This window comes from Tachyglossus aculeatus, chromosome 9 (assembly GCF_015852505.1).
Source record: "Tachyglossus aculeatus isolate mTacAcu1 chromosome 9, mTacAcu1.pri, whole genome shotgun sequence".
NCBI lineage: Eukaryota > Metazoa > Chordata > Mammalia > Monotremata > Tachyglossidae > Tachyglossus > Tachyglossus aculeatus.
Window position 1 is genome coordinate 56097859 of NC_052074.1, and position 24279 is coordinate 56122137.

Here is a 24279-nt window from a genome sequence, read left to right on the forward strand (position 1 = left end):
AAAAACAAAAAAAATGTGAATGCTCAAGGGGTCTCATCTTTCTCCCTAACTCCATGATGATCCTATCTCTAAAATATTATACTCTTTATTTTTCAAAAGAAATTATAATAATAAAAGTTGGGATACAAGGAATTATTCACAAAGGGGAAAACAGATACAAAGCTGGGGAGCAACATCACAAGGTACAAGCTGAGAAATGCTAAATCACCAACATCCTTGTTTGAAAAAGCCAGTAAACACCAGTTTTACAGCCTCAAGACTGTAAGCAATTGTTAGTAGCAGATTGAATGGCAGGGGTGGGGGAAATCTAGCCAGCAGGACAATCCCAGGGCAAGAAATGTAAGCGTTGATCAGTAAATTACAATCCAAAAGAGACAGGCGACAACAGATTTACTCACTACATGTCAAACATTATAGATTTCCTAGTACCTACAGGTGGCTTCAATAATCCCCAATTCAATTATCCTTTGTGAAGCACATATTTCTCGATATTTCATTTTAATCCAAGGAACATAACATACAGCTAAAGGCTGGGAGCTGTTTCGGGGGCTAAAAGGAAAAGCACATTTTCAAATCAGGGTACTACAATGGATTGAGCAGCATTTTAAATCAAGATTAATCTTAAAAGAAAATTATCACGGCTAGTAGAACTAGGGTTTTCAGAAATTCAGTATACATGGGATTGTCACTTCACATTCTTGGGTCTCGTTTTCCTGAGAAGACTTGTCAGAAGGGTGTGCAATTGTTCTAAATTGAGAAGTTCTAAGTGGAAGCAATGGCAGCAACAGCTGGGGTTTTGAAAAAAAAAGTTCAAAGAAAATACTGAAGCACAGGAATGGTGGGGTGACAAAGAAAGAGGAAGAAAGGACCAAGTCTGGGGTATGGAGTAGAGGTGGAGAAGCTCCTAAAAACAGAAGGGATGAGAGGAGAGGGGCAGCAGGGGAAGATTTTGAGTGTAATCTTTACTAACCTGTAATAGTAATAATTCTGATATTTGTGAAGTGCTCACTATGTGCCGAGCACTGTACACTAAGCGCTGTTGTGTAGACCATCTACCTTGTTGGGCCCCATCATTGTGTCAGGCCTGATTCTGGAATGGAACCCCTAACTAGCTGCATGAAAGTCCATGGGAAAATACTTTACAATACAGCCACATTTTTGAAGAAGTAACCTGGATGCACTGAAGCTTGGCATTATCCTTGACTCTTTCAACTTGCACATTCAATCTGTTGTGAAATGACAGTTTTTCCTCCCCAACAATCTCCTGGATCTGCCCTTTCCTGTCTATCGAAACAGCCACTACCCTAGTCCAGCTGCTTTTCCTATCTTGTCTAAATTACTGTATCAACCTCCTCACTGGTCTATCTCCAGTCTCCTCCCTTCTCAATATACTGCCCAGATCATTTTTCTAAAATGTCACTCTGAACACTTTATCACTCCTGAAAATCATGCAATCATCATTACCCATTTCTCCCTGAAGAAACTCGTGACCATTGATTTTAAGGCACTCCTTCGACTCTCCCTTTCCTACTTAATCCACTCTTCTCCCACTACATCCCAGTTCAAAGCATCATTCTTATCACATGAATCTACCCACTGCTCCTCATTGATGATGATGGTATTTGTTAAGCACTTACTAAATGCCAGGCACTCTCATCTCCCTCCATCAACCCCTTGCTCGCACCCTCTCTCCTGCCTGGAACTCTCTCCTTGGATTCAAAGCCCTTCTGAAATAATGATAATAATGATAGCATTTATTAAGCGCTTACTATGTGCAAAGCACTATTCTAAGCACTGGGGAGGTTACAAAGTGATCAGGCTGTCCCATGGGGGGCTCAGTCTCAATCCCCATTTTACAGATGAGATAACCGGCAAAGAGAAGTTAAGTGACTTGCCCAAAGTCACACAGCTGGCAATTGGTGGAGCCGGGATTTGAACCCATGACCTCTGAGTCCAAAGCCCGTGCTCTTTCCACTGAGCCACACTGCTCCCTCTGAAATCACATCTCCTCAAGGAGGATTTCTCCAATTAATTCCTGATCGCCCAACATTACGCCTCCCACATTTCACCCAACTCAGCACTTTCACACTACCTAAGCACTACAGAATTCGCAAATCCTACCCCTTTTGTGCATATCTTTCCACTCTTTTTCTATCTGCCATTTACTTTAGTGTCTCTCTCCCCCACTAAATTATAAACCCTGAGGGCAGACACCAGCTCTTCTAATTTTTATTCACCATCTCAATCACTTAGAATAGTGCCCTGAACATAGTAGGTGCTAAGTACAAATTGCTCTTGCCAGGACTGAAATGGGTGCTATAACACAAATTCCAATCTTAGAAGTATGTGTGTATGAAAAAGGTGGAAAGACCCGGCAATGGAAAAATACTGCTTTCATTTGCAGAAATATGATATATTTTAAGAGTAAATAATCCCCTTTTTAAAGACAGTGGTAGAAAGGCTTCATTGGAGCATTATATGATCAATTAATTGTATTTATTGAGTGGTTACTGCTTGCAGAGCACTGTACCAAGGGCTTGGGAGAGTACAATAGAATGGGGTTGATCTATACAATCCCTGCACAAGAGGAGCTTAGAGTCTACATTGGAAGACAGGCATTAAAACATATTACAAATAAGGGAAAGCCCAGGGTTCAGTAGATATTAAGTACTTAGGAGCTACAGATCCCAATGCAAACACAACACAGGTTTGTCCTCTTCCTACTAAGCCATACTGCCTTTTCTAAAAAGTGGCATTTGTTACATGCTACGATTCAAACACTGTTCTAAAACGCTGGGGTAGATACAAGTAAATTAGGTTGGACCTAATCCCTTTCCTGCAAGGGACTCACAGTCTAAATAGGAGAGAGAACAGGAGAACTGAGGCACAGAGAAGTTAACTGAGTTACCCAGAAGTATTTTGGCAGATCCGGGATTAGAACACATGCCCTCTGATTCCCAAGCCCACGCTCTTTCCACTAGGCCATGCTGCTTCTTTGGCAGCCTGAGTTTATGCCTCCCTCAAGAAATAATTGTTTTATAGGATCCCCAAAAGGAAGTCTTTAAATTAACATAGATGTGCACAAGTATCACTTTTCTAATTAGATAGATCCAGAAGAACATTAAATATGTGCTGTAGCGACATCTGTATAGGGCAGAATATTATCACTCATAGAACTGTAGTTTCCCATTCTCCAAATAAACCACTAATTAAGTATATTTTCACCAATAGTCAGGTTTCAATAGCGTTAGATGTGTGTGAATGTGACAGTTCCTTATGAAAAAGAAAATATATATATATATCCCTCAGTTTGTTTCCTATATCCAGATCTCCCTTAGCAGACATTTCTACATGTGGTCACTTTTGACAACAGCCAACTAACATATCCCACATGGATGCCCACCAAAACCCATACACTTATGATCATCCAGCAACCCACTGAGCTTATTTAATAAAAGTTGCTCAAACACTCTTAGTTCCTCTCTTTTCTCTAATGAGCAATTACTCAAAACAATGACTTATGTAGAACTACTTGGAACAATTCTGATCCCCAATTTAAGTGATTCTGCAAAGGATCAAATTATAGATTTTTTTATCCAATACATGCTGCAAACTCAGCCCCAAAACATACAAAGATCTGCTTTAAAGATACACATTTGAATTTTTACTTGGGCTAGTGATGCCTTCTGACACAATTTTTCTTCTTCTTCTTCTAAAGTAAAGGAGACCACATGTTTCATTTGGTAATGGAGAGGAAAAGCCGAGACAGAAAGACTTCTCGACATAAAAAAAAAAATCAATAAAATGGAACATAACATCTGTGCTACCTTTGAAAATTGAACCAGGCTGAATTTTTCAAGAAGCTGAATGTACAACAAAATTATGCTTCCACAATTTCTTATTCCAACAAACTTCCATAATTCCTTCTTTGAAAATCCTTCTTGTGACTGGTAGGAGGTTATGCAGGAGGAGTTTTGGATGACAAAAACTAATAACAGTCTGTGGAGATATATTTAACCACATGTAAACATCTGGTGTGGCAAAACAGTGTGGGACTAAAGTTACTGTCAACTGGAAAGTATCAGAACAATGTTGCTTGCAGCGGGGGGAGATCTGACCATTCAGGAGGTTTACATTTAGCTGCATACCGTCCAGATAACTTTTGGGCCTTTCTCCAGGAAAATGATTTCAAAGGGTGCCAGTGATGCTTTCTGGGCAAACAACATGGTTTTCACATGTAAAATGAGAGTGCCACTTTAGGCTCTCCTCATGCTCCATTACCCACCATAGGGGTTGGCCGTTAAGGATGGAATTTTAAAAGGGGTACAAGGAGGGTGGAGAAAAAAAAAGGAGGAATGGAATACTGTTAATTTTTAATAAAACTGTCCTTTTTTTCAAAGATGACCTGTGGAGAGTGGGATTATGAGAGAGAGAGAGAGAGAGAGAGAGAGAGAGAGAGAGAGAGAGAGAGAGAGAGAGAGAGAGAGAGAGAGAGAGAGAGAGAGAGAGCGCACCAGCCTCAATCAATGGTATTATGATATTTATTGAAGGCTTACTGTGTGCAGAGCACTGTACTAAGCATTGGGAGAGTACAATAAAATAAAGTTGGAAGACACAGCCTTGCCCTCAGAGTCTCTTGCACCCTTGGACACTGTGCGCACAAAGCTACACTGCATCTATTCTGGCAACTTGCTTTGGAATGAGTCATTGCTCAAACCCCAAAAGGTTAAGGGAAAGGATTATCTTGGGTCTATCCCCGCACTTAGCAAAGTGCTTAACAAATATCATTATTATATTATGAATAATCATAACAATGAGAGGTTTTTCTTAAGCACTGTGCTAGCCAGTGGAAGGTGATACAAGATAATCGGGTCGGACACAGTCCCTGTCCTGCAAGGGGCTCACAGTCTAAATAGGGAGGAGAAAATATTTAATTTCCATTTTACATCGAGGCAGAGACAAGTTAAGTGAGTTTTCCAAGGTCACACAGCAGTCAAGTGGCTGTGCTGGGATTAGAATTCATGTCCCCTGATTCCCACGCCCGTGCTCTATCCACTGGGCCATGCAGCTTCTCCAAGGTATTTTCTATCAGCACGACATACACTTCAGTAGTTTACACAATGGTTGAGATGGTTGGCACTGAACCATGCACACCCTCTTACCCAATTCCAGGGGCCCAGTGGCACTCAATGAAAAATAGCCTGAAGGGAGACTGGAAGCAGTCTGTCACAGAACTGAATATCCCTGATACTTCATTATCAGTAGAAACCATTATGCCTTGACTCATTTTGTAAGTCATCGCTGAGTATGACAATCAATGTGACTTACAAAAGGTTGAGGGGCTAATGTTCACTTTATTGTAAAATAATGGTAACTAACAATACTGGAATTTATTCAGCCTAATACTCTAAGTGTAGGGGAGATATGAGAATGAGGTAGGACACAGTCCCTGTTCCATTGAGTGGTCACATTCTATGAGAGGGAGACAATAGGGCATTTTGTCCCCATTTTGCAGATGAGGAAACTATGGTACAGGGAAGTTAAATGACTTCCCCAAGGTAACAAACAGCAGGAAGTGGCAAAGCTTGGACTAGAGCTTGGGTCTCCTGACTCCTAATCATTGCCTCCCATGAAACAAGAGGAACAGTAAAAGAATCTATTGCAACTGAACAACAGTATTTCAACAGCTTGGTGTAACCAATCAATCATATTTACTGAGCACTTACTGTGTGCAGCACAAGGTACTAAGCACTTGGGAGAGTACAATATAAAAGAGTTGGTAGACATGGTCACTGCCCAAAACGAGCACACAGTCTACAGATGAGCGGAGTGATGCCATTTCAAAACATTACAGCCCAAATTCCAAAGTAAATCACTAATTTATCTTTTCCTTTCCTCCTTTGTCTATTTTTTAGGCTCAATTGACTATCTGTATATATTTATATAGTATATTATCTGTACATAATATGATTTATCTGTATATATTTATGAGTGACAAGTTTACAATGATGTGAACAAATAAAAGGTAGACAGCTATCAAAACATGAGTTCATGACCTGTACTTCACCTTTTGAAAAAGTCACATGGTAACATCAATGCCATTAAAAAATGGAAAAAGCTACCCCCTCAAGTTTGATGGCAATCCTGCAGAAGTCTAGAAGAAAAGAGAGGTCATAAAGCTTAAATATCTGCCCTGGCTGTTTTTCAATGTATAAAACACTGAGGAAATGCCACACAGTTTCAGAGACACCTATGGAAATCACTACTCCAACTTGATTATATTGTACTCTCCCAAGCGCTTAGTACAGTAAGCACTCATTCATTCATTCAATTGTATTTATTGAGCACTTACTGTGTGCAGAGCACTGTACTAAGTGCTTGCGAAGTACAAATCAGCAACATATAGAGACGGCCCCTACCCAACAACGGGCTCACAATCTAGAAGGGGGAGACAGAAAACAAAACAGGTAGACAGGTGTCAATACCATCAGAATAAACAGAATTATAGCTATATACACATCATTAATAGAGTAATAAATATGTACAAAGAAAATAGAGTAATAAATATGTACAAATATATACAAGTGTTGTGGGGAGGGGAAGGGGGTAGGGCAGAGGGAGGGAGGGGAGGCGATGGGGGGAGGAGGAGATGAGAGGCTCAGTCTGGGAAGGCCTCCTGGAGGAGGTGAGCTCTCAGTAGGGTCTTGAAGACATCTAGCTTGGCAGATGTGCAGAGGGAGGGCATTCCAGCCCAGAGGTAGAACATGGGCCAGGGGTCGACAGCGGGGCAGGTGAGAACGAGGCACAGTGAGGAGGTTAGCGGCAGAGGACTGGAGGGTGTGGGCTGGGTTGTAGAAGGAGAAAAGGGAGGTGAGATAGGGGGCGAGGTGATGGAGAGCCTTGAAGTCGAGAGTGAGGAGTTTTTGCTTGATTCGAAGGTTGATAGGCAACCACTGGAGACCTCTGAGGAGGGGAGTGACATGCCCAGAATGTTTCTGTACAAAGATAATCCAGGCAGCAGAGTGAAGTGTAGACTGAAGAGGGGAGAGACAGGAGGACGGGAGATCAGAAAGGAGGCTGATGCAGTAATCCAGTCAGGATAGGATGAGGATTGAACCAGCAAGGTAGCAGTTTGAATGGAAAGGGCGGACCCTGGCGTTGTTGTGGAGGTGAGACCGCAGGCTTTGGTGATGGATTGGACATGTGGGGTGAATGAGAGGGTGGAGTCAAGGATGACATCAAGGTTGCAGGCCTGTGAGACGGGAAGGATGATAGTGCTGTCTACAGTGATGGGAAAGTCAGGGAGAGGACAGGGTTTGGGAGGGAAGATAAGGAGCTCAGTCTTGGACATGTTGAGTTTTACGTGGTGGGCAGACATCCAGACAGAGATGTCCTGAAGGCAGGAGGAGATACGAGCCTGGAGGGAGGAAGAGAGAACTGGGTGGAGATGTAGATTTGGGTGTCATCAGCGTAGAGGTGATAATTGAAGGCATTGGAGCAAATGAGTTCACCAAGGGAGTATAGATGGAGAACAGAAGGGGACCAAGAACTGACCCCTGAGAAACTCCTACAGTAAGGGGGAGGAGGAGCCCGCAAAGGAAACTGAAAATGAACGGCCAGAGAGATAAGAGGAGAACCAGGAGAGGACAGAGTCCGTGAAGCCAAGGTTGGATAGCGTGTTGAGGAGAAGGAGGTGGTCCACAGTGTTGAAGGCAGCTGAGAGGTCGAGGAGGATTAGGATAGGATAGAGTAAGAGCCATTGGATTTGGCAAGGTCACTGGTGACCTTTGAGAGGGCAGTTTTGGTGGAGTGTAGGGGACGGAAGTCAGATTGGAGGGGGTCTAGGGGAGAGCTGGATTTGAGGAATTCGAGGCAGCGGGTGTAAACAACTCCTTCTAGGAGTTTGGAAAGGAAGGGTAGGAGGGAGCTAGGGTGATAACTAGAAGGGGCAGTGAGCTCAAGCGAGGGTTTTTTTTAGGATGGGGGAGACATGGGCATGTTTGAAGGCAGAGGTGAAGGAACCAGTGGAGAGTGAGCGGTTGAAGGTGGAAGTTAAGGAGGGGAGGAGGGAAGGGGCGAGAATTTTCATAAGATGAGAGGGAATGGGGCTCTGAAGCACAGCTGGATGGGGTGGCACTTGAAAGGAGGGAGGAGATCTTATCTGAAAATAGTTCTGGGAAGGATGGGAAAGTACTGGAGAGGGTTGAGAGCTGGTGGGGGGGAGGGGGAAGTGGAGAGGGGGGAGGGGTGACTTTGGGGAGCTCAGACCTGATGGTGTTAATTTTGCTAATGAAGTAGGTGGCCAGATCATTGCGGCTGAGAGACGGGTGAGGGATGAAGGAGGAAGAGGAACGGGGGGGCCTGAGGAGGGAGTTATATGTCTGGAACAGCTGACGGGGGTGATGGGCAATAAGCAATTGATTGATATTCACAATCAAAAGAGTCATGACCACTAGATAATCAAAGTTTGTGAAGAAAAGTGGGAGAGATGATTGCTGAAATTGGGTGGGATCTGGAATCTCAGTCTCCACTACCACCAAGACCACAGCCAGGGTCCTTTCATCAGATTCTTAAAGAATACAATTAACCACGCACACTCTGAACTGCAAAGCAGTTTCACACCAAAGTACCACACAGACGTGATTGTTGCCACCTGGCTGTTGCAAATGTGCCCGGTGGAAAGAGCATGGGCTTTGGAGTCGGAAGTCATGGGTTCAAATCCAAGCTCTGCCAACTGTCAGCTGTGTGACTTCGGGCAAGTCACGTAACTTCTCTGTGCCTCAGTTACCTCATCTTTAAAATGGGGAATAAAATTGTGAGCCCCCCGTGGGACAACCTGATTACCTTGTAACCTCCCCAGCACTTAGAACAGTGCTTTGCACATAGTAAGCACTTAACAAATACCAACATTATTATTATTATTATTATTATTATTTTAGCAACTAGGAAGCAAATACTGCTACCCTGAGAAATTCACCAAGTCCCTAAGGCTACTTCAATGTTGGTCTGGTATGCCATAAAGCTGTGAAATTAACCTATGTCTCTCCCAGAGTTAGTCAGGGTTGTGTTTTAAAAGCCAGTCAAGTTACTTTAAGTCACCAGGAAACCCTTCCAACCCAGAAGGCCCGGAAGTGAACAAAAGCCTAAAAGCAGTAATGGAGCAGCTCTTTGCTGATAATTGAATTTGGAAGAATATGCAGATGATTTAATGAATCACAGAGTCTGCACAATAAAAACAACTAGCTAAAAGCTCAGCGGAACAGGGTGTTGACTGTCCCCTTTGACATAGATCCCAATGATTCTACAGAGGAATCGTGGATATATTTTGTCCACCTTTTTAGGTCCTCCCTGCACTAAACCAGTCATTGGAAGGAGCAATCCCAAGTCTAAATTGCTTTTCCTGAAGTGCATTATTTTAGTCAGAAAATGTCAATTAAATAAAGGAGTCAGAGTGACCAGCCTGAGAGTTGGCATAATCACAGACTGTAAGTAGTAATATCCACTGGTGAACACTGATTACATGCTAAGGCTGTTTGCTTTTCAAAAAGATTAGGAAATAACCTACCTCCAATGCGGTTGCCTTCAAAGGAAGCAGCAAATCCCGGTGCAGTTGCCTTTCAGTGCAAAGGAGGGAAGATGCAGAAGACGGTGACATTTATGAAGATGATGGAATCTCCCTGGCCTGGTAGAGAAGACTTCTGGACTGGAAACCTGTGTGAAGAAATTGATTGTAGTATTAGTGGTTTGCTCAGGGACACTCACACCTGCCAATCACGTTTCCACTAGGGCCGAGGCAGCCACGAGAGAACTGGCGCAGCAATATGATGCGCCCACAAAAATTTTACATAAAAATTCCATTTAAGGCCAAAGTGACTACGGCATAGTGCCTAAGTTGTTCCGTGGCACCACAGATGAGAAAGTGGTTGCCAGAGGAGCAGCCTTGGTGGCCGCTTTGATCTTAACTGCCCACAATAACCATCTACTTTTAGACTGTGAGCCCACTGTTGGGTAGGGACTGTCTCTATGTGTTGCCAACTTGTACTTCCCAAGCACTTAGTACAGTGCTCTGCACACAGTAAGCGCCCAATAAATACGATTGATGATGATGATGATGATGATGATCTACTTTCAGAATTCCTGCTGACTCTTGTCCACCCGTGAGATGCCTTTAGTGATTCTTTATTACTGACTGGCATAGCCCCGATATGAAGTGTAGAACAGATTTTGGAAGGTAGCGGCTTTTACAGTATTTGCCCAAACCAAGGAAACCCTACACACACACACACACACACACACACACACACACACACACACACACAGGCTTTCATCTGCAAAAATAGAGTTGTGCCAGGAACTGTACTAAGCTCTGCTTATCCAAGGAAACCCTACACACACACACACACACACACACACACACACACACTTTCATCTGCAAAAATAGAGTTGTGCCAGGAACTGTACTAAGCTCTGCTTATCCAAGGAAACCCTACACACACACACACACACACACACACACACACACACACACACACACACACACACACACAGCCTTTCATCTGCAAAAATAGAGCTGTGCCAGGAACTGTACTAAACTCTGCTTATCAGCTGGACACAGTCCCTGTCCCACTTGGGCCTCCCATTGTACAGATGAGGTAAATGAGGCCCCGAGAAGTGACTTGCCCAAGGTCACACAGCAGACAAATGGCACAGGCGGGATTAGAACCCAGGTCCTTCCGACTCCCAGGCCCGTGTTCTATCCATTAGGCCACGCTTGCTTCTCAGCATGAATTCTGCTGCTTAGGTCGTGTGCCATCCAACAATGCGTGTGTGGAAAAACAAATAGAAAAACTGAACTAAGGAGTCTAGAATGGCCTGTGGAAGACAGCCAGAGTATGGCAACACTGTAGTAATAATAATAATAATAATAATAATGTTGGCATTTGTTAAGCGCTTACTATGTGCAAAGCACTGTTCTAAGCGCTTGGGGGGATACGAAGTGATCAGGTTGTCCCACGTGGGGCTCACAGTCTTAATCCCCATTTTACAGATGAGGTAACTGCGGCTCAGAGAAGTTAAGTGACTTGCCCAAGGTCACACAGCAGACATGTGGCGGAGCCGGGATTCAAACCCATGACCTCTGACTCCAAAGCCCGTGCTCTTTCCACTGAGCCACGCTGCTTCGCTGTACAACGGTACATAAGTCTACAACGCTATGGTCATGTCAAACTTTCTGGATGGTTGTGAAAACTGAAAACAGAAAGCACATCCAGATTCTCAAACAGTGCCAACATCAGCATTGTAAACTCCCACTACACTCCACGAGTAGGGACCATCTTTTATTTCTATTAGAGGATCTACTGTATGTTCCCAAGCGAAATTGTTTTGCACATAGTAACCACTCCAATACAGATGAGGAGGAGTAGGATTGTTTATGAGCCATACAAAACCAATAGCAAATCAGGATTTCCAGAAACAAGGTCCACCGACTTCAAAGAAACACTCACTGCAAAATTACTTTGTTGGTCGGAAACATGTAAGGGGAACAGATAAGTGCCATAGAACAGCTGCTTAAATATACTGCAATCTGAAATGAGCATTACAAGCACGAAAGGCAGGTCAGTCTTGTAAAGACACAGGGAATTGGAGTTTCAAACAGCAAGGCAACAGAGTGACTTATCAATCAATCATATCTATGGTATTTATTGAGTGTTTTCTCTCGGAAGAGCACTGTACTATGCACTTGGGAGAGTACAGTATAACAAACATGCTCCCTGCCTGCCAAGAGCTTATAGTCTAAGAGGGGTTTTTGGGGAGACATAAGCAGCAGAAAGCACACCCTGACATTAGGCAACCAGGAAGAAGGCGGCAGAGGCTTGGAGATTATAACTACTCTACTCCAATCGATTCTTCATTCTGCTGCCCAGATCATTTTTCCAAAAAAACGTTCAGTCCATGTTTCCCCACTCCTCAAGAACCAACAGTGGCTGCACACCCACTTTGCATCACACAAAAACTCCTTTCCTTTGGCTTTTAAGCACTCTATCTTGCCAACTCCTATTTTACCTCACTGATTTCCGACAAACCAGCACTCCTCTTACACCAACCTACTCACTGTACCTCCACCTTGCCCATCTCACTGCCTACCCTTTAATCATATCCTGAGACTCCTTCCCCTTTTATATCCAACAAACTACTACTTTCCCCACCTTCAAAGCCTTACTAAAAGCACAACTACTCCAAGAGGCCTACCCCAACTAAGCTGTCATTTTCCCTGTATTCTCCCTTCTGTGTCACCAATGCACTGGCACCCTTTATTCAACTCACCCTAATCCCCACAGCATTTATGTACATATTTGTAATTTAATATCTGTCTCCCCCTCCTCATTCTCATGGATACAAAAATTGTCTACCAACTCCTCTGCCGCTAACCTCCTCACTGTGCCTCGTTCTTGCCTGTCCCGGCGTCGACCCCCGGCCCACGTCCTTCCCCTGGCCTGGAATGCCATCCCTCCACACATCTGCCTAACTAGCTCTCTTCCTCCCTTCAAAGCCCTACTGAGAGCTCACCTCCTCCATGAGGCCTTCCCAGACTGAGCCCCCTTTTTCCTCTCCCCCTCCCCATCCCCCCCAGCCCTACCTCCTTCCCCTCCCCACAGCACTCGCACAGATTTATTACTCTATTTTACTTGTTCATATTTACTACTCTATTTTGTTAATGATGTGCATAGCTATAATTCTATTTATTCTGATGGTTATGACACCTGTCTAAATGTTTTGTTTTTGTTGTCCGTCTCCCCCTTCTAGACTGGGAGACCGTTGTTGGGTAGGGACCGTCTCTATATGTTGCCGATTTGTACTTCCCAAGCGCTTAGTACAGTGCTCTGCACGCAGTAAGCACTCAATAAATACGATTGAATGAATGAACTTTTACACTGTACTCTCCCAAGTGCTTAGTACAGTGCTCTGCTCACAGTAAGTTCTCTATAAATACCATTGTTTGATAACAAGAGACTCTAGACTGTAACCTCATTGTGGGCAGGGAATGTCACTGTTTATTGTTATATTGATCTCTCCCAAGCGTTTAGTACAGTGCTCTACACACAGTAAGTGCTCAATAAATATAACTGATTTGAAAACGACAGTTCCAAGCTGCAACTGCAACAGCTCAGCGAGAGACTCCCTGTATATCTAGCCCAGGGGAGTCAGGGAAGAGAGAATCAAGGATTGTGAATCAGCCTTGTTAGGACTGTCACAGTGCCATCTTTAAGTACAAGCGACTTAAGCATAAATGATCTTTGCATCTGAAGATGACAAGACTGAATGCAGGTGAACTGACATTTCTATCGTCATTTTATGTTTTTCGGTGCTAACCTTGATCCTGACTATAGCTGCCATCTTTGTGAATCTTTGATAAACTGACTGGTTTTCTGTTACTCCTTTTGTGTCCTTATATCTGCGAAGTAAAGATGAGCTGGAGATTTCCCAAAGAATATAAAAACAAGTTAACACTAAGGAGGCAATAATAGTTTTTATGGAGTCTGTCAAGTCTCTACTGACTTCCAATTCAGATAGCCTCCTCTCATCCTTTAACCTATAACATCCCATCCTCATTATTTGTAAAAGGAAATGTTAATTCCAGGCTCACTGTAATGAGACAAATTTTCATTAATCTCATAAAGTGCTTTGAAATCCTTAAATTAGGCACATTATTCAAAATTAAGCATCAGAAACAAAATTATGATGATACTGAGATTTGAAAAGTAGCTATAGTTGCATGCACAATTGACTGCTTTTTAAGAGGATTTCTTGCTATGTATTCTATCTTAATAGATTATAAAAACTCTAATGAAAATTATAATTACACATTTGCAGTTTGCACCATGCTGGCTTGGAATAGCATGTTATGGTTCAAGCTGTGAATACATATTAGAACAAATGCACCAAACCTGTCTATATTCTAAGGGCTCTATGTGTGGTAAAATGAACCCCAGCTTGGAATGCACTCATTTTTAATATTCTTTGTTCAACCAAACCATATTCTTATATGTGCTTACCCTCTCCTCTTAATATTGAAAAACTCCAATTGCCAAATATCTCTTCAGGCAGAGAATGATTAGATGTGTAATTACCCCATATTTTGCCATCAATTTGCTCTGCAATTTTGGCAGGTTAAAACCTCAGAGGGACTCAGTTATGGAGTGACAAACATTAAGTTTATTCACATTACAACCATCAAAAGGGCATAAGTTTGCATAGGGTTTTTGCATTGTTCGTCCAAAGCTAAATGGGCAATTTTAATACTGTAGAAGTAGAGCAAATTAAGCTGCCAGATAAAGCTGAACAAAGCAAGGAAAGTGGTAAGGTAGTTGAGGAGGGGAATAGGGGCTGAAGGAGGAACAGCATTGTAGTTTAGGGGAAAGAGCACAAGCCAGGAAGTCAAAGGACTTGGGTTCTAATCCTAACTCCACAACTGTCTGTCATTCAGCAAGTCACTTAACTTTTCGGTGCCTCAGTTTCCGCATCTGTAAAATCAATCGTATTTACTGAGTGCTTGCTTGATGCAGAGCACTTGAGAGAGATTAATACAACAGAATTAGGAGGCATGTTCCCTGCTTACAATGAGCTCACAGTCTAGAGGGGGAGACAGACAATAGTATGAACAAAAAGGCGGGGAGGGGGGAAATACTTGTTCTCCCTCCCCTTTAGACTGTGAGCTCATTTGCAACAGGGACTGTCTCGGGCTGGCTCTGATTATCTTGTTTCTACCCCAATATTTAATGTAGAGTAAGCACTTAAACACTGTAACCCCTACTAAGAAGAAGAGGAAGTAAAGGAATACAGTACTGCAAAATGAGAAGCCTGTAGCCTTTCCAGGTATGGCTGCCCATAATAATAGTAGTGAAAGGTCAAGAAGAGATGTTGGTAAGCAATGAATTTTGCTGGGGTTGATATTAGGTTTATTCACTTACATTAATGTCTGTCTACCCAACTAGACAGTAAGCTCCTGGTGGACAGAGAACACATGTACCAACTCTGCTACACTGTACTCTCCCAAGTGCTCTCCACACAATAGGTGTTCAATAAATACCACTGATTGATTAGGGTGTCTTTACGATATGGTCACCCACAGGCACTAGGAAAATTTCGGCCTCAGTTTCCCATGTATAAAATTTTAACAGGAAGCTTTTAGAAACTATATATCACGATGAACTGACCTTAAAATTTCCATAGTCAAAATACTTCACCTCCCTTTCAGGAAGGAGAAGCTCTACCTCCCATTGTTTGTAAATAATTAAAGTCTGCCTGTCTTCCCCCATAGGTTGAAACCCCCTAAAGGGCAGGAAGTCTAACTGAGAAGCAAAAGACAATCAATGTTATTTACTGGGCGTTTACTGTGTGCAGAGCACTATAGTAAGCACTTGGGAGAGTACAATACAGTAGAGTTGATAGACTCGGTCAGTGGCGTACACTTAAGTCCTTAAGTACAATGTTCTGCACGCAATAGGCACTTAGAGAATATTATCATCAAGTTGATGATGGAGATGTTGTAGGAGACTGGTGACAATCATCCCGTGACAAAACATTTTTAATCACTTCTTTCTTCGCAACATTCACCACTTACACACAAATACATAAAAGAAGTGAGGGGAGTGGGGAGGGGAGGGAAAGAGTCTTACACAAACGGCAGCACCTTTCCTGGACAAGCTCACAAAGAATCCTATTGCCCTATGTAAAATGTTCACTTATTTGCAAGGTGCAAACTACAACTGAAAAAAAGAATAAAATCCTGAGAAATCTTATATAATTTAGAGAGAAGTTTTTTTTAGAGTTTTTTCCACTCTTGCTTCCTGAAAAATGGCCATCTCACCAAAATTTGCCACTGTAGGCCAGGCTTTATATGGCCCATTGGGAAATCCAGGTGTCTCTAGGTGTCTGTATTCAGAATCAGTATGGGGTGTGGTTACAGACGCCTGCTCCCAAACTTTTCAAGGACCTCTATTTATTAATAATAATAAAAATAATGTTGGTATTGTTAAGCGCTTACCATGTGCCAAGCACTGTTCTAAGCACTGGGGTAGATACAAGGTAATCAGGTTGTCCCATGTAGGGCTCACAGTCTTCACCCCCATTTTACAGATGAGGTAGCTGAGGCAGAAAGAAGTTGAGTTGCCTAAGGTCACCTAGCGGACATGTGGCAGAGTCGGCATTAGAACCCACCTCCGACTCCCAAGCCCGGGCTCTTTCCACTAAGCCACGCTGCTGCATTTTAGTACATTTCAACATTTAAAGACGCCTACTGGCACCTCCTAAATTTCTTTATCAATTTTTTAAAATTGTATTTGCTATGCGCTTACTATGTGCCAGGTACAGTCCTAAGCGCTGGGGCTCAGAGCCTTAATCCCATTTTACAGATTGAGGTAATTGAGGTACAGAGAAGTGAAGCAGCTTGCCCAAGGTCACCCAGTAGACAAATGGCAGAGCCAGGATTAGAAACCACATCCTCTGACTCTCAAGCCTGTGCTCTTTCCGCTAAACCGCTGGGTGTTTGAAAAGGGAGGAACCAGTTTCTCCAGAAGCCGAACAAGAGATATTCCCTAATGCCCTGATTTACCTTCTGAGGAAATTAGTGTTGCCTTTTGAAACCACCCAGTCCTCCATCTCTCATGTGACTCACTAAATCAAGGCTGTTGTCTTAACATCGCCCGTTGTAATGTTTCTGAGTTCCCAAATCATGCCCCACCAGGAACGTTTCCAATAATTGTGGTGGCACTGTATATTTTAAGCACTTCAGTGATGAAGAATGTTAATCAATGAGAAAACCGGACATTCCACCCTGTTAAAATGGCTGTATTTTTACTTCCTTTACATCAGGGGGCTTTAACAGCTAACTTCAAATGTGTGAAGACCACCAACATAAGGATATGTTACATACTAACATTTCAGTCAAAAAATATTTTGGAAAACCTTTGTGGGCTAAAATCTTCATGGGTGGCATGGACCACCCCATCCCAGGGAATGGATTCCAGGAAGGAAGTGCAGCTCAGGCTATTGTGGACTGTTTAAGGTTTATCTGCCTTTATGTACCCTTTGGGAAGCCACTAGAACAGGTAAGTCTATAATTATGGGGTGATTTAAAAGAGCAATGCTTGATGTGACAGATTCTAGTGGGCTTAAAGGGAGTCCAACCGCATGCACTGCAATAATTCTTTTTGAGCTTTGGGTTCTCTATTGTGCCTTGACCTATTTAAGATCCTTAGCTTTCAGAGCAGCTTGGGTTCACGTTACACTGCATTGTGAAACCTATATGCAGCAAGCCCACTGGGGCCCTTGACCTACCCTAATTTATTACCAACATTATCAGTTGTTACAGCTTGTCTAGAAAGTTTTCCAAGGGTTATTGCTGAGTTAAACGAATCTACCAATAAAATGACTTGGAATACATTTGGCTTTAGGGGAAAAAGCGAGACTGGCAGATCCTGTTAAGATGCCAACTTCAAATCGCCAGACTTTGTTTTATGCCTACTAGTAATGCAGATCAAACTGGAGTAATTGGAATGCATAGGCAATGTAGAACTAGATTCAACCTTCAATATCATCAACAGCACTTACTGAGTGGCTACTGTGAGCAGAGCATTACACTGTGATTGGAAGAACACACCAAAACCAAAAGACAGTCCTTGCTGTCTAGGTACTTACAGACTAATGGAAAAACAGGCATATTTTTAAATGATTTGCAAACAACGGGAGCAGGAGGAAGAACAAGGACAGAGTGGATAGTAGCAACAATATATCAGGAAGAGTTGGTTGAATATTTCAATAAGACAAATAAGAAAACAAGTGCAGAGGAGAGGTACAATTAGGGGTGAAAGGAAAAGTTGCTTTACAGAAGAATGGCGAGGGGGCATGTGAATTACAGGAGCTGTGGCTGCTCCCTAGAGATACAAACAAGGACAGGTTTTGCAGGAGTGGAGGGCAAGGCAAGGCATTTCGGAGCGTGGTGACAGTGGGAGTGAAGCTGCTCCAGTTCAGTTCAGTCCAGTCCAGTTTAGGAAGCAGCGTGGCTCAGTGGAAAGAGCCCGGGCTTTGGAGTCAGAGGTCATGGGTTCAAATCCCAGCTCCGCCAACTGTCAGCTGTGTGACTTTGGTCAAGTCACTTAACTTCTCTGTGCCTCAGTTACCTCAACTGTAAAATGGGGATCAAGACTGTGAGCCCCCAGTGGGACAACCTGATCACCTTGTGCCCTCCCCAGCGCTTAGAACAGTGCTTTGTACATAGTAAGCGCTTAATAAATGCCATCATTATTATTATTATTATTATAGTTCACCCTGCAGACTGGTGAAGATGAGGAGACCACCAAGGGTTCCTAGGCCGAGCCCGAGGCCACATCCCGCTGGCCAAAGCAGGGGCAGCAGGAAGCCCAGTCCAGCTTTTTCCCCCATCCCAAATGAGCAATGATCTCCATGCCTTGCCTGCAATGCCGGCTGCCTGCGAGAGGAGATGGCAAAGCTGGCTGCTGACTGGCTGCCTGGCACACTACAGCACGGGGGCTGACGTCACGTCTACTCCTTGGCAGAGAGGATCGGCTGAGATGATGCCTCTGATCCAAGGTTGCTTGAGACAAGAGGAAAAAAAATGAGGAAAAAAAACCAACCCAAAACGCAGGACCACTTGGAAATAATTCTGCACACAGTAAAGCGTTCAAAAAATTTGACAATGAAATGAGAACAAGGGCACTGCAACCTCTCCTTTTACTGATGCCCCATTCTAGGCCTCTCCAACTCATTTCCCAACCCCAAATATAACACATATTAATACACAGACCCCTCTTCCCTAGGAACTCAAAGTTCATTGTATAAAGCATTATGGTAAATTCATATTTTCATTAAAAGTACCATACACAATTTAAATATTAGAAACAGTCAAGTTATCTTGACCATTTGAAATTATGCGGGGGCTGGAGTCAGAGGGCGTGGGTTCTAAATGCACCTCTACCACTTGTCTGCTGTGTGACCTTGGGCAAGCCACTTAACTGCTCTGTGCCTCAGTTACTTCATCTGTAAAACGGGGATTTAGAATGTGAGACCCACGTGGGACAACCTACTTACCTTGTATCTACCCCAGCGCTTAGAACAGCGCTTGGCACATATAAGCACTTAAGAAATACTACCATTATCAAGATATCTAATTCCCAGGATCCTGACTGATTTCTGTTAGAAAAATAAACACCTAAACTAGGAAACTGTTACCAACCCAGCCATCAATCAATCAATCAATCGTATTTATTGAGCGCTTACTATGTGCACAGCACTGTACTAAGCACTTGGGAAGTACAAATTGGCAACACATAGAGACAGTCCCTACCCAACAGTGGGCTCACAGTCTAAAAGGGGGAGACAGAGAACAAAACCAAACATACCAACAAAATAAAATAAATAGGATAGAAATGTACAAGTAAAATAAATAAATAAATAGAGTAATAAATATGTACAACCATACATACATATATACAGGTGCTGTGAGGAAGGGAAGGAGGTAAGATGGGGGGATGGAGAGGGGGGCGAGGGGGAGAGGAAGGAAGGGGCTCAGTCTGGGAAGGCCTCCTGGAGGAGGTGAGCTCTCAGCAGGGCCTTGAAGGGAGGAAGAGAGCTAGCTTGGCGGAGGGGCAGAGGGAAGGCATTCCAGGCCCGGGGGATGACGTGGGCCAGACTATACAGCAGACTATACAAACCTTTCAGCTCTGACATTGGGCCTGAGAACCCACTGTTGGGTAGGGACTGTCTCTATATGTTGCCAACTTGTACTTCACAAGCGCTTAGTACAGTGCTCTGCACACAGTAAGCGCTCAATAAATACGATTGATTGATTGAGAAGCAGAGAAGAGGATAATGGGCCCGAGTGTCAGTGAACCCGGATTTTAATCCCACAGCTGCCACTTGCCTGGAAGCTCCTTGTGGGCAGGGAATGTGTCTGCTGTATGTACTGTATCTTACTCTCTCAAGTGTTGAGCTCATTGCGGGCAAGGAATATCACTATTTATTGTTATATTGTACCTTCCCGAGGGCTTAGAACAGTGCTCTGCAAATAGTAAGTGCTCAACAAATATGATTGAAATGGTTAGTAGAGTCTCTATATGTTGCCAACCTGTACTTCCCAAGCGCTTAGTACAGTGCTCTGCACACAGTAAGCGCTCTATAAATACGATTGATTGATTGATTACTCTGCAAAACAATTAGTACTCAAATACCATTGATAGTCTGCTGAGTGATCTTGAGCAAATCAATTTAATTCCAGGTGCCTCTGTTTCCTCATCTGTAAAATGGGGATATAATACCTGTTCTCATTCCCCCTTAAACTGTAAACCTCATGAGGGACAAGGAACATGTCCAACCTGATTATCTAATATCTACCCCAGAACTTAGTAGAGTGCTTGGCATATAGTAGGCAGTTAAATACCAGTTACTGATACTGAAAAAAAAAAATCAAATCCTCCTCATTCCATTCCTCCCACAGCTGGCCCAGTTGCATTAGTTTTGAAACAAATATTCATATAAAATCCACACTTAATGATCAATAGTACTTATTGAGCATTTATTATGTGCAGAGCATTGTACTACAGAATTAATGGACGCATTCCCTGCCCTTAACAATCTTATAGTCTAGAAGGACCCTTAACACACAAAGCCAGGAAACACTCATTTTGGGCACTAGGAGTATAATGTGTAGCAGGGGAGGAGGGGGAAAGCAGGGACAGAGGATGAAGGAGGAGCTTTATAAATGCCATTCACTTTGAGGTCTTGAGACACCCCATCTCAGATGGCATACTCAGAATACCAATGCTTCACGGATGTTTTCTAGGATTACAAATCTCACCTATCCTCAGGTGAACCCCAAACCTGGAGTTGAGGTTATTTCTAGGGAGATAACAGATTGAAATGGTTTACACAATGAATTTTGTGCAATTCGCGCATTTTCCCCGCAGACAGGGCTGGGACCGACTGGAGCCTCAAACACTATCCACATTTAGAGTCCCGCAGTAATAATAATAATGATGATGGCATTTGTTAAGCACTTACTATGTGCTGAGCACTGTTCTAAGCGCTGGGGGGGTTACCAGGTGATCAAGTTGTCCCACGTGGGGCTCACAGTCAACCCCCATTTTACAGATGAGGTAACTGAGGCTCAGAGAAGTTAAATGACTTGCCCACGGTCACACAGCAGACATGGGGGGGGGGGGGTCGGGATTCGAACCCATGACCTCTGACTCCGAAGCCCGTGCTCTTTCCACTGAGCCACGCAGTACTTTTGGTTGCTCCCAAAATTCACTATTTAAAGATATGATCTTTTCCCAACCCAAAGCATTTCAACTACAACCGTCACGGAAACATTACCAGCATCTACTGACGTCCAGAAAAGATACAATACTTTCTAGAAAAACAATTTTCGGTGTAGAGTTTAAGAAGAAAATCCCCCAGAGATATTTACCTTTTCAAAAGGCAATTCTGTGCGGTTTCGCAAGCAGCACTTACAACTGTGTTCATATGGTTATTCTGGGAGGAGTTTTTGTTGACAAACCCAAGTCATTTTCCGTTCGTGCAGTTCAAGAAAAACTCTGCTTTAATTTTACTACAATGCTTGTTCCGGTGTTTGGACTAGCTGCACACTAGTTTGCTGTGTTTTGGCACATAATTTCCTAGTGATAATTAGCCCGGGCCCCGCGAGCCATGAGACTCTCTGCAAAACCTTTAAAACCCCAGGGAAGCAAAGAGGGTTTGTAACTAAGGTCTCTCACCTTCAAGATCCATTCTTTTACTTGCCCGGACACATTGTCTTCTTGGCTTGAGGACTCTTTTTGCTCGTTGTTGCAATCCACTGTCTTTGTCTACTCTCCCTTAGATCGTGAGTCTCAAGTGGAGAACAGAGACTGTGCTTCATCTGTTGCATCTTACCCCAGCGTTCAGCCCAGTGTTTGGTACATGGTAAGCAGTTAACGAAAGCCCGAATAATGCTAGGGTTTACTGAGCGCCTGCAAAGTGCCTGGGACCGTACTGAGCACCGGAAAAACATGCATTCAGTCATTCACTCATTTATTGAGCGCTTACGGTGTGCAGAACACTGTACTAAGCGCTTGGGAAGTCCAAGTTGGCAACATATAGAGACGGTCCCTACCCAACAGCAGGCTCCCAGTCTAGAAGGGGGGAGACAGACAACAAAACATATTAACAAAAAATAGAATAAATGTGTACAAGTAAAATAGAGAAATATGAGCACCGGAAAAGCAGGCATTCAGTCATTCAATCGTATTTATTGAGCGCTTACGGTGTGCAGAGCACTGTACTAAGCGCTTGGGAAGTCCAAGTTGGCAACATATAGAGACGGTCCCTACCCAACAGCAGGCTCATCATCATCATCATCATCAATAGTATTTATTGAGCGCTTACTATGTGCAGAGCACTGTACTAAGCGCTTGGGAAGTACAAATTTGCAACATATGCACAAATTGGCAACATAGTCTAGAAAGAGAAGACAGACAACAAAAAACATATTAACAAAAGAAAATAAATAGAAAAAATTTGTACAAGAAATAGAGTAATAAATATGTACAAACATATATAAAGGTGCTGTGGGGAGGTGACTTGTGGAACGGTGATTTGCACGAGCAGCAGCTTTCTACCCCCAGTAAGCGCTTACTAAATACGATTGAATGAATGCACGTGAACCTAATTCTGAACTCCCTCTGATTGTTCTCGTTAATTCATTCATTCAATCGTATTTATTAAGCGCTTACTGTGTGCACAGCACTGTAAGCGCTTGGGGAAGTCCAAGTTGGCAACATACAGAGACGGTCCCTACTCAACAGCAGGCTCACAGTCTAGAAGGGGGAGACAGAGAACAAAACACATTAACAAAATTAAATAGAATAAATATGTACAAGTAAAATACAGTAATAAATATGTACAAACATGGATACAGGTGCTGTGGGGAGGTGACTCGTGGAACGGTGATTTGCACGAGCTGCAGCTTTAGCACGTGAACCTAATTCTGAACTCCCACTGATTGTTCTTGTTAATTAGGCCTTCCCCGACTGAGCCCCCCCTTCCTCTCCCCCACCTCCTTCCCCTCCCCACAGCACCTGTATATATGTTTGTACGTATTTATTACTCTATTTTATTTGTACATATTTATTCTATTTATTTTATTAATATGTTTTGTTTTGTTCTCTGTCTCCCCGTTCTAGACTGTGAGCCCACTGTTGGGTAGGGACCGTCTCTATATGTTGCCAACTTGTGCTTCCCAGGCGCTTAGTAATGATGATGATGATGATGGCATTTATTAAGTGCTTACTATGTGCAAAGCACTGTTCTAAGCGCTGGGGAGGTTACAAGGTGATCAGGTTGTCCCACGGGGGGCTCACGGTCTTAATCCCCATTTTACAGATGAGGGAACTGAGGCTCAGAGAAGTGAAGTGACTTGCCCAAGCTGACAATTGGCGGAGCCGGGATTTGAACCCATGACCTGTGACTCCCAAGCCCGGGCTCTTTCCATTGAGCCACGCTGAATAGTACAGTGCTCCGCACACAGTAGGTGCTCAATAAATACGATTGAATTATTATTATTATAATGGCATTTATAAAGCCCTTACTATGTGCAAAGCACTGGGGAGGTTCCAAGGTGATCAGGTTGTCCCACGTGGGGCTCACAGTCTTAATCCCCATTTTCCAGATGAGGTAACTGAGGCACAGAGAATCAATCAATCAATCATATTTACTGAGCACTTATTGTGTGCAGAGCACTGTACTAAGCGCAGTTAAGTGACTTGCCGAAAGTCACACAGCTGACAAGTGGCGGAGGCGGGATTTGAACCCATGACCTCTGACTCCAAAGCCCGTGCTCTTTCCACTGAGCAACGCCAAAGAGAGAGATAGAGTGCCATAAAAAAAAAAATCCATCAGGTTTTCACAAAACTCCAGCTATCAGGGCTGACTTAGCGTCCACAACTATACTCGGTATGTTGGGTGGGTGATGCCACGCACAAGCGCGAGGCAGTGGCACCCAGTAGGCGCTCAATAAATACGATTGAATGAAATGAAAGGCACCGGCTGGGGGGTTTGTGTCGACTACAGTGCTCTGCACACAGTAAGCGCTCAATAAATACGATTGAATGAATGAATGACTCCCATGTTTGGGTGCAAAGCTGCGGTAGGCACAAGTGAGTCAAGCCCCGCTCCCTGGCTTCGAGAAGCAGCGTGGCTCACTGGAAAGAGTCCGGGCTTTGGAGT

The 24279-nt window shown here is 43.4% G+C and overlaps 1 long non-coding RNA gene across 1 annotated transcript in view; it reads right to left on the reverse strand.

The window, feature by feature from the left end:
- Positions 1-9571: 9571 nt before the first annotated feature.
- Positions 9572-24279, reverse strand: part of LOC119932374 — a 35869-nt gene continuing 21161 nt past the window's right edge. Inside the window, exon 3 of the long non-coding RNA XR_005452308.1 lies at positions 9572-9711. This is a non-coding gene — a long non-coding RNA (uncharacterized LOC119932374). The remainder of the gene's footprint in view (positions 9712-24279) is intronic.